Source organism: Macadamia integrifolia, chromosome 4 (genome assembly GCF_013358625.1).
Source record: "Macadamia integrifolia cultivar HAES 741 chromosome 4, SCU_Mint_v3, whole genome shotgun sequence".
Classification (NCBI taxonomy): Eukaryota; Viridiplantae; Streptophyta; class Magnoliopsida; order Proteales; family Proteaceae; genus Macadamia; species Macadamia integrifolia.
The window spans coordinates 12,111,299-12,122,427 of record NC_056560.1 but is presented as its reverse complement, the minus strand read 5'-3'; positions in this window follow the sequence as shown (position 1 = coordinate 12,122,427).

Below are 11,129 nucleotides of genomic sequence, written 5' to 3'. Positions count from 1 at the left end.
GTGGCATTCTAGAAAGGTTCATCGACCATACCACTACTGAGTTATCTAACACCTTACCTCCTATTGGCAAGGTGACATAGAATAGGGAATGCACCTAACCACAAATATTCTACATGCCTTGTATAATGATACAGTTAATATGGACTACACGATACCAGAATCACCATCGGTAACAATGCATATCCATTTCCAGGTATAGTCCCAGGATACACAATACTGGAATCACCATCGACCATAAAGTATAACCCATAACTATCTAGTATACAAGCAATTGAGTATGGGCTACGCAATACCAGAATCACCATTGGCCACAAAGCGTAACCATTTCCATGTATAGTTCCAAAGTACACTATACCAAAATCACCATCAGCCACAAAGTGCATTCCGTGATTATATCTAATCAATGCATGAGTGCAACATCCACATGGAGATCACGGTACTGGAACCACCTTGGCCACACTAGATCCCATCACATATCCAATATCCACAATCCATAACATAATGGATCCACATAAATAGTATGTTCATAATTATCAACATAATCATGTTAATAATATAATAATCAATTAAAATCCCTAACACATGTGAGCAATTTCTACATATTAAACACTCCATAAAATAAGGTCAACCATCCCTCACCTCTGTTGTACTAGGAGAAAAGGGGTTCCGAGTATGTCACCAGATGTTCAACTCACTTTTGATCTCGTTGCACGTACTCTTATTTGTCCTAGGTGCAAAGGTAATCAAATGCTAACGGGTGTCGAAACACTGGAGGGGACCCATAGGGCTTACCCCCAAAGGGTACAAGCACTGTCAATTTCAAACAACATTGGGGAGTCATCGAAAATTTGCAACAAAAATTGGGTTGAAATCCATCGAAAACATCAGACCTATTTCTAGTGACCTTTGAAGAGTTAAGAGCTAGAACTTCACCAGAAACAGGCCACTGGATCTTACCTAGGCTATTTCTAGTGGTTGTTTCCAATGGGAATACAACAGCAACCCACCTCAAATTGAGGCTTCCCAGCTCGGGCCTGATTATCGTATTCTGTTCCTTGGAGTTTGTGGGGGATATCCCCGCCTTCATTTTGAACCGAAGAAGTTCCTTTTCTATTGAGCTATTTGGGAGATATAACAATCGAACGGTGGAAATCTTAACTAGTCATTTGGTCACAAGTATTACCGGAGCTCACCCAATTTGGTTTGAACTCGGCAAACACACCAGGGGAGAGAAATGATGCTCACCCGAGCTCTGGGAGGTGCTAGGATCATGATCACTTCCTTTCTCAACTATACTAGGTCAAAATGAAGAAAGACAGAGTAGTAGAGGGTGTAGCACCTACCTCCAGGAAGATTCCAGCAAGAAGTTGCGAAGCTAGGAATTAAGGTGAGCTCCTCCCTTCTCTTCCTTCTTCTTCTCCTCCCTTTTCTTCCTTTCTCTCCTCTTCTTTCCCTCTCCCACATTTTTGGACATGTGAGAGGTGAGAAATGAACTCACCTCTCCTATTTATAGTAAGTCATATCCTTCGGGCCTGTTTGGTTGGTCCTTGCCCGGTCCAAGTAGGTTATACCACAATTTGGGACACGTGGGCCCACCTCCTTAGACTTATATGGAGTACAAGTCATAAGGAAAGGTGTGGTAGAGTGTTTGGAGTCATCCAGGGCTGCTCACAATGATGATGGTGGGGCCCATAAGTATCAGAACCCAACCAGTAGCCTGTTAGGCCATCGGGTTTTGGGTCACTAGATCTTGCCCAAGTGTTTCCAGTGGTCAGGCAATGATCGCTTGCTGTCCTCACTTGGTCATTCCATGGGTGTTTGCCTTAGGTTGTGTGTATGGTCCTTCGGCAATTTTGGTACGTGCTAGGACTCAGGTAGGGAGGTGTCAGGTTACTTATTGCTTAGGGTTGGAAGGTCTGAATCCCCTCCAGTTGGACTACCTTGATGTGCATAAACAAGTGGGATCATCCTTTCCCTTTTTGTAATGAGTTGCTGTGAGCCAAAATCCATTAGTGCTCTTTATCTCTAGTCCGAGATCTACCACAAAAGTTCAAATTAGACCGGGTTAGGGCACAAGTGTAACAAGGGGCATATAGGCATACATATATAATAATGATGATATGATATGCTCAACCAAGTCTCATGATGCAGCATGTATCTATTTACAAATATTATACCTAGTCAATCATAACTAAGTCTAATAGATTGACATTGGTGCTATGCAACACAAGTGCTATCCCCTTCCCCAGTATGTCAGGCCCTTGGTGGTACATGTAATTGCAAGCAAGAGTCAGTTGGTCCTAGAATGAACCTTGGTCCCTCAGCCAACCCTAGGTTAATAATCCCAAACTTTACCGGTCACCGTGGATGGTAGTGCCCATGTACGGTAACTCACACGTCGTATAATGGACTTGGTATTCCAGAACAAACTTTGGACATACCCACTGAGATTAGCCAATAACTATTCCCCTATTAGCTAAGGATTATAGCACTAGGATTGTGATCCTAGCCATGCATGTTCTACAAGTATGAAGTCACACCAACATCAATATGCACACATAGGGCACAAGGAACTGGAACACCCTCAGCCACCCTGTGCCCCTCACCATCCATACCCACATCTCATCAACATACTCGCTTTCGACATTCTCAAGACACATGATAACAATCTCAAACACATGAATAGATAGAATTTAAATACTTAAATGCATGTATCATCACAATAGGGACATATATGAACAAGATTAAAACATAAACATTCCATAAATTAAGAAGACACCCACTCACCTATTTATCGTGAATCCGTGCAAGTTAGCAACTCTCGCTAATCTATGTATTCTCAATGCATAAATGTAATTTAACCTAGCCAATACATATATAGGAGTCACTCTTATCTTCCCAAAATACCCTTAACAAGTCCTCCACTAAAGTCCCAAACTAACAGCCTAACATAGGTTACATTTATCATAACCGGCCGATAGAACCAGGGGATGTCTCTGAACTAGCTAGTGTATCCGAGGGATGAATCCAAGAGCCAATTACCTGTCAAATATCTAACCAGTTGATGCAACTAGTGGATGCTTTGGTTAGCTGGTTGGCCCAAACTTTAGGGTTTTCTTACCCCATCTTGCTCGGATGTTATCTATCTCAAATAGGGTCCTCATTCACTCTTAAAGTCATGCAAGATTGGGTTTTGATGGTGGGTGATCCGACCATCTCCCACCCACCCTTGGCTCACTTTGTGTTCCTCTCCCATACGAGGCTTCTACTTACATGGAACTCATGTATGCATGCTAGGGAAACCTAAGTTAAGACATGTATAGAGTCCACAATCCCCCTAGCTCCCATTTGTGTGTATCAAGGTGAGGAGGGCTTAGGTCATCTAATTGGTAGAGGGGAGAGAAAGAAAATGACAAAGAGTGGAAGCGGGGCCTACCTTGTAAGCACTGGTGAGTGATCTTCACAAGTGGAGCACTTGTGCAACTCCTTCTCCTTCTTCTTCTTCTTCTTCTTCTTCTTCTTCTTGTTCTTCTTCTTGTTCTTCTTGTTCTTCTTGTTCTTCTTCTTGTTCTTCTTCTTCTTCTACTTTCTCTCCTTCTCTTTCCTCCTTCACTTGAGAAATGAGCAAAAGAGTGGTGGTTGGGCACTAAATAGGTTCATTAAATGACTAAAGTCTATTTGGTTAATTAATGATTTTTTCTAAACTGGGTAAATTCATTGATTGGTAGTGTGGGCCCACCTCCATAGGGTCCACGTCCATTAATCCATTAATATAGAAGTGTGGACACGATGAAGAGTTTTCAGGGGATACAAGTATGTTGCAATGGGTCCCACACACAATTAACCACTTTTGGAGTAGTTCCAGGTGATGCAACCAACTGATGATCTGTCCAATAGGTTATATCAACTGGTTGCTCCAAAAGTGTCCATTTGACTAGGATTTCTCTCAGTCTTAATCCCACATGTTTTGGGACTTCTGTGAGAGATCAACACCCTCTGTTTTGGCTTGTCTACCATGTTGAAATGAGAAACATATCTTTAGTGTTAGGATGTTTACCCAAGCTTCCTTGGAGGTTTATACCTCTTTCATTTCTAGCAACAAGACCCAAAGTGGCACGAAGGGTCATCCTTCCCTTCCTAATAGTAAACTGCTGCTATCCAAAGATGATTTGTACTACATAACTTTGGTTCATCATCTGTCGCCATGAAAAGTAGTTAGGTTTGGGCACATGTGTAACACATACTATACCACTTATCTCTCCTTCTCATTCTTTTAATCTTTCTAATTTTTTGTAGGTCCCTTCTCTTACGCACTCACTTTTATCAGTTCAAAAATTTTGTCATAATAATGTTGTTTATTTTGAATTTCATTCCTCGTCTTTATTGTGATGGATTTGGTGACTGAGTAAACCCTCCGTTTCAGGGCGAGTAAGAATGGGATATACTCTGAGTCATCCTCCATCTCCTTCAATCTTACTACTACTTTCTCCTATGCTTGTTGTCATCATTGTTTGGGCCACCCTCATGATCGAGTCCTCCACCTTATACTCCCTTATCAGCTTTGCCTAGAGCCTCTTTCTCTCTCTATCCTACATGTCAAATGGTAAGTCTAGTCATTTATATCCTTGCGAGATACCCTCTTATAGTTCCTCCCCTTGAAATTTAATTCTGGTGATGCATGGGGTCCTCACATCACTATATCTTCGGTAGGACATCGTCATTTCATTTTATTTGAGGAAGATGCACTAAATTTATTTGGTTTTATCCTTTAAAGTTAAAAAAGGTTGATTTTCTAATTTTGAAACCTTTCATGCATTGGTTGGGCATCAGTTTTCTCGATCCATCAAATTGATTCAAAAAGATTGGAGTGTTGAATACTGATCGCTCCCATCCTACTTTTCCAAACTCCATATTCTACATAGGGTTTCATGCCCCCACACTCATGAGCAACAAGGCACTATTGAACACCATAATAGGCACATCACAAAGACTAGCATTACTCTACTCTTCCCTGCCTCTGTTCCTTTGGCCTATTGGGACTATGCCTTTGAGGCTACTTTCTACCTCATGAATATATCCCCTTATCAATTGGTCACTCACAATGTCCCTGAATACCCTTTCCTATAACCTTTTGGATGTCTCCTTTTTCCATGGCTATGCCCCTAATCATCACAATGTTGACCCTCGGTCTGCCCTTTGTGTCTTTCTAGACCCTCTCATGTTGGTTACTAGTGTATGAATATTGTCACTTATCAAATTTACATCTTCCATCACGTCCGCTTTGATGAGACAAATTTACTTCTGCACCATATCTCCTATGACCCCGTCTCACCCATCCCCTCTCAACCTTAACCCATGGGCTATTGTTCCAAATGCCCTACCTAATCCTCCACTACCTGCTTCACTTGTCAACCTCCACCACCTGCCAATCCTACACCTCTCACTCCCCCCACTCCTCCACCCACTTACCCTTCCCTTTATCATCCACATACCAGCCACCCAATCTTTTACTACCCCTATAGACTCCCCTCCCTCACCTCCACATCGCACTAGTGCTTTCTTAGATACTTATGTTGATCCTCTTTCTATCTCTTAAGAGGCTCACCAAGCCTCCACCATCCTCTCACTAAACCTACATGCTTCTCTCAAGCAGCTAAGTATCCCCTTTGTTGCTTTGCCATGGTTGATGAATTTAATGCTTTATTATGTAATAGTACTTGGTCTCTTTGCCTTACAATGACTCTATGAACCTGGTTAGATGCAAGTGGGTCTATATTAAGAGAAAATCAGATGGCTCTCTCGAGCATTATAAGGCCCATTTGATGGCAAAAGAGTTCCATTAACAATCTAGACTTGACTATCATAAGACTTTCAGTCCTATTATAAAACCCACCACTCATTGGACTATACTTTCTCTGGTAATCTCCAAAGGCTGAAGTGCTCAAGAAATCGATATCCAAAACACATTCCTTCGTGGAATTCTTACTAAAAAGGTTTATATGGCTTAGCCTTAGGGTTTTAAGGACATCCAATGCCCTCGCCATAAGTGTCATCTCTATAAATCCCTATATGGCCTCAAATAGGCCCTTAGGGCTTGGTTGTCACACCCCACTTCATAAAGCCTGGTTGTGTGACCTAGACACTATTTGATGGCTAGCTAATCCTCCAAGATCATAAATGCAGTACTTTGATAACACATAACTTACAAGATAATCTAACAAAATTACATATATAATAAGTCATACTATAATTACACGCCAATGAACTGCTAATGTTACCATAGTTAGTTGCAAATGCTATTTTGAGACCACCATCTAATAAATATAGTATCAAGAAGAAAACTTTATAATTACAAAAAAAGAATAAAAAAGAATATGGGATGATGCTCGTCATCCCAGTAGATGCTCAAAGGCATAGCCCTCACAGCCACAGTCTTAGAAATGCCCCAAGTACTACTATGTAAATGACTCCTCGACTATGCTAACGAGACCTCACTCTGCTTCGGTACCTGTACACTTGAATCACCATCTAAAAAGGAAAAATAAATTGGGATGAGCTTTGCAAGCCTAGTGAGGGATGGGGAATATAAGCACACATAACAATAATAATGCTATGGCATGCTCAAACAAGTTACTTAATGCAGGATGAGTCTATTTTAATTATCATACCTAGACAATCACACTAAGTCCAATATCTTGGTTTGAGTGCTATGAAACATAGGTGGTATCCCTCTTCACTAGTAACCGTCGGTACCTAGGTGATACAAGCTAGTTGCAAGTAGGGGCATACCAGTCCCTACATTTATACTTCAGTACCAAGTAAGCCCCTAGGAGTAATGCCTCTAACTGCACTTGCCCAGTCTTACAACGCTCGTGCACAACATTCACTTATTGTACAATGCACTTGGTATTCCAGAATAAACCTCAGACCTATCCTCTAGGATTAGCCAATACCTCATCCCTTATTGGCAAGGGATTGTAGCTCCAGTTTGTGATCCTAGCCATGCATACTATTTATGAATGCAATGACAACAAATCAATACACATGCACCCAAGGCACGCAGTATCGAAATTCCCACTTCGGCCTCATCGCGCCCCTCACCATCCATATCGACATCTCATCCAAATTTTCACATTCCACACACACACATACACACACACAAACTTTACACATACTCACAGACACATGCTCCAATTCACATAACATATACATAAATAGGAAATTGATGCACAAACACGTATGACATCACAATGCAAGAAGAAATTAAATCATACACTTCATAATTTAATTCAAACACCCACTCACCTAAATGATACGTGAATTAGGATAATTTAGAAATCTCCCATGAATCCACATATGCTTCCTGTTTAAAGGTAGTTTGTCACACCCGTGCCCTAACTCAATCAAATTTGAACTTTTGTGATAAATCTCAGACCAGAGATATAGAGTACCAATGGATTTTGGCTCATTGTAACTCACTGCAAAAAGGGAAAGGATGATCCCACTTGCTTGTGCATTTCATGCCAATCCAACTGGAGAGGATTCAAACGTTTCGATCCAAAATGGTATGTGAATTCTTACCCTAAACCTGAATCCTGGCACGTATCAAAATTTGTTGAAAGACCATGCCCATAGCCTAGGGCAAACCCCTATGGGATTACCAAGTGGGGACACTAAGCAGTCAAGGCAAAGTAGTACCTTGACCACCAGAAACAAGGCCACTGGAAACACCTGGGCTGAATCTGATGGCCCTGCATCTGGTGGCCTACTGTGCTGTTAAATGGGTTTCGATGTCTGTGGGCCCCACCACCTGTATTATGGTTAGTCCGAATGACCTCCTACACTCCCTCACACCTTCCCCATTACTTGTACACCCTATAAGTCTAAGGGCGTGGATCCATGTGTCTCAAATGGCAGATTAATCTACATGGACCAAACAAGTACCAACCAAATAGACCCTAAGTATCCCACCTACTATAAATAGGAGAAGTGAGATCATTTCTCACTTTTCACTTCTCCAAAACGTGGGAAGGAGTGAAAAGAGGAGAGAAAGGAAGAGAGGGCAAGAGATGAAGAAGGAGAAGAAGGAAGTGACTCACTCTAGCTCCTGGCTTCGCATCTTGTTGTCGGATCCTTGTCTGAGGTAGGTGCTACTTCCCCTACCACTCTCTTTCCTCATTTCTAGTTTGTAATCCTTGAGAAAGGGAGTGAATCCTTGGGTTGGAGGGGTAAGCTTTGGCCTTGGATCCTCCCGGAGGTCTAGTGAGTGTGCATTTCACGATCCCATGAATTTGCCGAGCTCAAACTAAGTCGGGTGAGCTCTGGCAACACTTTTGACCAAATGAGTAGTTAGGGTTTCAACCGTTCAATTTCCATATCTTCCAATTGGCTCAATGGAATCAGAACTTCTTCGGCTTGAAATGGAGATAGGAAGACCCCCTACAGACTCTATGGAACAAATCCTGGGAATCGAGTTTGAGTCGAAGAACCCCCAAATGTGTGAGCACCTTGCTATATTTCCATCAAAAACACCTGGGTTGGATCTGGTGGCATATTTTTAGTGAAGTCCCATCCCTTAGTAGGCCTTTGCCAAGGCCACTAGAAACAGGACTGATATTTCCAGTAGAATGGTCTACTTCTAATGGTGTATTTTCGGTGACCCTTTTTGTTCTGTCAAAATTGATAGAACTTATACTCTTTGAGGTAGACATTGTGGGTCCCCCTTTGATGTTTTCGACATGTATTGACTTCCATTTACCCTTGTACATAGGACATACAAGCATGTACAACAAAACCGATCATGAGTTGATATCCGGTTAACACACTTGGAACTTCTTCTATCCAAGTACAACCAAGGCGAGGGATGGTTGACTTTATTCTATGGAGTGTTTCATATTTTTAGAATTTCTCACATATGCTAGAAATTATGAGTGCTCTTTAATTGCTAAATGTATATGTGAATCTCATGACATGTTGTGTTCATTGAATTATAATGATTATGACATTGGGAATTATGGTATGTGATGTATGTTGAGATGTGTGATGGGATCCGATGTGGCTGAGGTGGTTCCGTTACTGTGATCGCTGTGTGAATGTTGTATTCATGCATTGTGTATGTGTATTAGATTAGATATATCCATGGATTGCACTTTGTGGCCGATGGTGATTCTTGTATCGTGCACTCTGGGACTATACTTGGAAATGGGTATAGTCTATGGCCTATAGTAATTCTGATATCATGTAGCCCATATTCAACTTTTTGTATGCTAGATAGGCTTGGAAATGGATGTGATGTGGCCTATGGCTGATTCTATTATCGTAGTCCATACTATCTGTATCATTATGCAAGGCATATAGTAAATTATGGTTAGGGTGCACTCCCTATGCTATATCCTCTTGCCAACATAAAGTAAGGTGTTGGATAACTATGGTATGTTCGATGAACCCTTTCGGAATGCCACTCCTGTGGTACGATGTGATTGTTATCGAAGGCATAAATTAGTTTGACTTGGCCGATGGTGATTCCGGTGCCGTGACTACTAGGAGGGGGTTATTAGGGATTTTGTCTGGGTGACCAATGGTTGCATTCTGGGACCAGTAGGCTCCTAATCACAACTAGGGTTTGTATCTTTGCATGACCGATGTGCGAGTTCTGGGACCAAGGATACAACCTAATGTGTCGTAGTAGCATTAACCCGACTTAGATGTATATTAGGTGGTTCAATAATCAAATGGATTGCATCATTCGCATCATAGCTTATGTGTTTAATTCTGTACTCATGTCATCATAAATTATACATGTTTATGTGTGTGCATGAACCCCACTCCTCACTGAGCTAGTTGGAGCTCACCCGACATATATGTTGCTTTTTAGCTGAAGATATAGGTATTGTAGTGCCATTGGGCTATGACTCTACTTCCTCCAGACCCGGGTACTGAGTAAGTGACTGGTGGATGCAAGAGGCTGAGGAGAACGACCCAGATTATGCTTGTGACACCTGTACCTACTCGGCACCTTGAGAGGCTTGGTTGTCTTTTTTATATTTTGATATTATAGAATGGTATTCTTTTGGGCTTATTACATGTAAGTTATGAAACAAATGTAACTGAATAACTTGGCTATGATTATATATTATCACCAGATGTTACCCCAATTAAGCTATGATTGTGAATGTTTTTCTATATTATACTACTATCAAAGATCCTAGTAGAGTGGTAGAGGAGTAAGACTGGTAATCGTCTTACTTACACCATTGGTATTCCTAATACGGGAAGCAGGGTGTGATATAGTTAAACCTATCCAATATATGTATAAAAGTTGCATTTTACCCCCTCAAATACTGATGGGTACATTTATGTGTGAAATCTAGGGTAGTAAAACATGCATTTTACATATTTAGAATGGAGCTACCTTGGGTTCTACTCTCTTTTTGTAGGTTTTGTATTTTAAAGGCTTTAAATTATTGGGCATCATATCTCTCCAACAACAACTACCTAATGTAGTTGGTGAGCTACAGTGTGCAAAAATCCCTTGCTCACTAGGAGGTCTCAAGTTTGAATCTCATGGTTGTCTTTTTTTTGAGAATTTTGTTGAAGATTTCCTACTTTTCACTCACTTAAAGCACTAAGGGCATGGAGGGGATTTCCACATCAAATTAGAAGATTGTCCAAATCTTCAAAGCAAGGAAAATTATGGGAGTGGTTTCTTGCGCAAGAAGAAAAAAAAACGAAAAAAAAATCTTGTCCAAATCTTCTCTCTCCTCCATATCATCACCAAAAGATTGTCCAAAATCACACAAAGCAAGAAGAAAAATGTCCAAGGGAAGGAAAAAAAAATCGGCCAAGAAGGGTTGTGCGCAAGATTTGAAGAGAGGGAGAAAAAGAAGAGAAAAATAAATAAAAAAAAAAAAAGAAAATAAGCAAAACAATTATAGAAAATTTCTCCAAGTTTTTTTCTCTTCTCTCTCCTCCACCTTAGCACTTTTAGTCTCAAAAGATCTCACTACCAATTGTGGGTTTCCCCCTTTTAGGAAAGAGAAATTTATTATCCTACCTCCCCATTCCCTATAAATACAACTCATGTAAGAAGAGGGTGGACACTTCATTCTTCTTCTAGGGTTTTTTTTTTA